Raw genomic sequence first — 4,429 nt, 5'->3', positions numbered from 1 at the left:
AACAGAAAAGTGGCCCATGAAAAGATTCATGCTCTATCCATGGAACAAATGAAGAAAATACTGATGAGTGAGATACTGAGAAGTCAAGCTACCCATCCACCTCTAAATAGAAGCAAATAGGGCAGCCTGGGTGGCTCAGCTGTTTGGTGCCTGCCTTCAGCCCAGGGCGTGATCTTGGAGACCCAGGATCAAGTCCCACGTCAGGCTCCCTGCGTGGAGCCTGCTTCTCCCTCTGCCTGTGTCTGTGCCTCTCTCTCTCTCTCTGTGTCTCTCTCATGAATAAAGAAAATCTTTAAAAATAAACAAATAAATAAATAGAAGCAAATACTACTTCAAAGTTTAAGTCAGTAATGCAATCAGTTTTGCATGGCAAGGAAGCAACTTTTGAAAATGAGAGGCTTTCCAACACTCGATCTTATCAGAGGAACCAATGACGAGTGATGATTTTTTTAAAGATATGATCATTACTTTATGAATTCATGGCTTTGCAGTACCGACGTCATCAGAAAAAGGGACAGTTCACTCTGATTCAAATTTCAGTAGCAGGAAATATGTATTAAAGCCTCACTCCTGGCTCTCAATTACAGAACCTCTACCTACCCGATCCATCTTTCTTATCCCACCCACCCACTCCACCACCCCACCCCTGGAAGCTGCCACTTTACTACTGCCTACTGTCCCCCACACATACCACACATATCATGCAGCCCTTCCTAAAGCTGCCTGAGAGAAGAACAAGTGAAACAGGCCAAAGTCTCTGTGCTGCAAATCTATCCCCACTTGTCTTTATACGACAAACTTCTTCAAGGATCTGGTCCTTCGACAGGAGTGATAAATGGCTTTTTAGAAAAAAAAAAACAGGGGATCCCTGGGTGGCTCAGCGGTTTCGCGCCTGCCTTTGGCCCAGGGCACGATCCTGGAGACCCGGGATCGAATCCCACGTCGGGCTCCCGGTGCATGGAGCCTGCTTCTCCCTCTGCCTGTGTCTCTGCCTCTCTCTCTCTCTCTCTATGTCTATCATAGGTAAATAAATAAAAATAAATCTTTAAAAAAATCATTAAAAAGAAAAGAGATTAATTCTGATTACTTCAATCCAGTCATCTTCTTAAAGTATAGCAGTCTACAGATTTACAAAGTCTGTCAAACAGAGGTGAGGATGGCCTGGGAGGGAAAGACGGCAGGGGCAAGAGTCCTCCTGTGACCATGTGCCTGCAGGGCAGGAGGAGCTGGTGGGTGGTCAGGATACTCTATGCTCAGAGGTTCAGCCAGTCGTCTGTCCTCCACAGAAAAAGCTGCCAAGCTGGGGTGTTTGGGTTTAAAAATCCCTGGCAGTAACAGGGAATCCGTGAAGGCAAACGTTTTTTTAAAAATGGTAGGTGTGGGGAAGGAAAATGAGAACTGTTGGCCAAGAGCTTGATGTAAAAGTAAAATTAAAAATAAAAAGGGAGAAAGAGGGGAAAGAAAGAGTCCCTTAAATATTTCTGAGGGTTCTGAGCATGAAGTGAAAGTCAGATGAGACAGTGGAGGAGACTGAGAGTTTGTGCTGGCATCCCCTCTGGAGCTTCTCGCTGCTTTGGGGATCTTTGGGCTTTCACTCCAAACTAGAGTCTGAGCCTCCATTGAAGGCAGAGATGGTGCTGCCCTTGGCGTTGGTATAGACACTATTGTCCAAGGAAGGGTAGTTGGTTGGCCGTTGGACACTTGACCTTGCCTTTTCCAGTGAATGGACTCGCTGCTCCAGAAGAGCATTCTTCCCCTTGAGGTTGTCAATGTCTTGCTGATGTGTGTGCTTTTTCCTTTGCAAACATTGGATATAGTCTGTGGATCTGTCTAGGATATGGGCCTGTGCCTGCTGTCCTCAGAGTGATGGGGCGGGGGTCCCACACACTGTGAAGGCTGTCTTCCGTGTATGCCCTATTTTTGTGTCGTGCATTATGATGAGAATGTGTGTCAGCGGCAGATGGAAACCTTGGTTGCACTTCATAGCTCTCCACCTCGATGTCATTGTTGTCGTTCATTTCTTATGGTCCAGGGAGCAGCACTGCAGGCATGGCGGGGAAGGGGGAGGGATGGAGGGGAGAGCCAAGTCAAGAATGACAACAAACTAAGCCCCACCCCCCTCAACACACACACACACACACACACACACACACACTCACTCACTCACTCACTAGCTCTCTCACTACACACACATAACACAGGGATGAGCACCACCTCCTCACTCCAGTAACAAATTCAGTAACATTAGAAAATTGCATTTATTGTTGTTAATCCTGATGTGTGTTGCATCACCTTTGAGCAATTAATTTTCTTTAAATAGCAACCTGGTCAACTTTGAAGAGACAAAAGAATAATCAGAGGACATTAACTCTGTCCTATTGAGCACTCAGGATGAGTCCAGTGTCAGTGTCAACCATAAACCAGTTCTCTTCTTAACTTTGTTGGTAAATAAGCACCACACCTGGTGCCAGCTGTATTGTTCTGTGGTATTGAGAAAGGACAACATCACAGTGGACATAAAGAACACCTTTGAAGAAAAACTGGATAATTTTCCTTTTTTCTTCTTAATAAAAAAGAGAGCTGAAAGTTCACATTTATACCTCAATCTTGCTGAAAAGAGAAGGAAATCAGTCTGAACATATGTTTATTTAAAGCTGTATGAAATGTATGTCTATCTTTTAAATAAAAAGTAGATTGCTTGACTATGGACTCCCTGGGCCTTTACCCAGAGGACCACTGTCTCCATTCTCACCAGAATGGAAGTTCCCTCCAGGGTGTGTTCTACTCACTTTCTTGCATCCTCTTCCCTTCCTTCCAAGTTACTTTCCCAGTCTCTGAGTTACTCTGACCTGAATACAGCTTTTTGGGATTCCTTGCAGACTGGCTATCTCTACTCATATAGGGATTTATCTATATCCATCACATTTTGTCATTTTCATACATATGGTGCTTTATTACACTCAGTTTTCTCCTCTTTATTTTGGTTTAATGAAACATCCTAAAGTGTGTCCTGTAATGCTGTCTAGTGAGCTGTCTCTTGCCACCACCACCCCCCACCCCGGGGCTGGCTGCATGATAGTATTCTCTTTTATCAATTACCATAATTTATTCAACTTTTCTAAATGACAGGTAGGGTTTTCTAATCTTTTGTTCTTAAAAAAAATGCTGGTGTTGATATTCTTAAGCTTACTTTTTCATGAATATGTGCAATTGCACCTACACGATATACTCCAAGGACGTTTTCTGGGTTGGATAATATGTCCATGGAAATGATGGTTGGTAATACTGAGTGCTTTACAAATATGTGGAATGGGTTACCTTATGCCAACATGTATAAGAATATTGCTTGCTTCATTGTTTTGAAATATTCAAAACTCTGATCTATAATCCCATATATCCTGCTGTATCCCATGTTAGAGTCAACAAAACTATCGATTTTTTTAAAAATGGAATAAGTTGGGGAACAGCTCCATCTAAATCTCAGTCATCCGCAAAATTTTCAATATAGGTATTTGCTGTGCATTGTGACTATAGTATTTTCATTGGTATCAGTTGCCTGCTAAAATCTTAAGTGTTCAGTCATTATGGCTCTACCGGCCGAGTTATCCTATTCCCCATGTCTGTAAAATGGTCACTGTCTTCCTTGCCAAAAGACACAGTGAGTCACATGTGTTTTCTCATTCTTGGATATGTGTGTGGCCAGAAGCAGCTCCATAAAATGACACAGAACACAGGTTCTCTTTCATCATTAGTAAAGCATGCTTTAGTCAGAAATAGGTAAGGTATATTCTGATTTATAAGCATTACATCCTATAAAATATATAGTTATTTTCATCGCTTTCTTAAAAACATTATATTTGAAGGAGTTAAATCTGTATAGAGTGCCAGTGTCTCTTGTAGCCCCCAAATTAGTATTTGCCATATCATGTTCAGGAAATTAATATATTTCCAGGGTAAGGATACACTATCCAATAGCATTCTCCAGCACTTGAGCAATTTGAGATTGGTGCCTAGGGAAATATTAGTCAATTGCTTATAAAAGGGCTACCTGCAAAGCCCTAAAGTCAAACTTATATATATTTATATTAAAGGGTTTCTGTTTGCTTGTCATTAGTTCAGAGTGCAATGGTCTTATTTAATGGGAGAATAAGTTCCTGTCAGTGACGTAAAAAAACAATAGCATATATATGAAACAAAGTGTTTTTGTTTGTTTACTTGTTAAAATTTGTTCCTGAATGTCCAGCTTCTAATAAATGGACAAAATTGTGGAAGATGACAAACATTGTAAGCAGGAAATTAAACAGTTGAGATCCATGGGTATAATCATATAGTCCACTGTCTCTTTTAATATCATAAAACTCACTTACCCTCTAAATTTGCTAATTGAAACTAGTACTTCCCGCTTTTTGAATTAAAATTTGTGCTGTGT

General features: G+C 41.4%; 1 pseudogene; it reads right to left on the bottom strand.

Annotated features, from left to right (window-relative positions):
* Positions 1 to 1,471: 1,471 nt before the first annotated feature.
* Positions 1,472 to 2,018, bottom strand: LOC121488787 (annotated as a pseudogene).
* Between the last annotated feature and the right edge of the window lie 2,411 nt (positions 2,019 to 4,429).

Source organism: Vulpes lagopus, chromosome 4 (genome assembly GCF_018345385.1).
Source record: "Vulpes lagopus strain Blue_001 chromosome 4, ASM1834538v1, whole genome shotgun sequence".
NCBI lineage: Eukaryota > Metazoa > Chordata > Mammalia > Carnivora > Canidae > Vulpes > Vulpes lagopus.
Note: the sequence above shows the minus strand (reverse complement) of the source record. Positions and strands in the feature narration are given on the sequence as shown.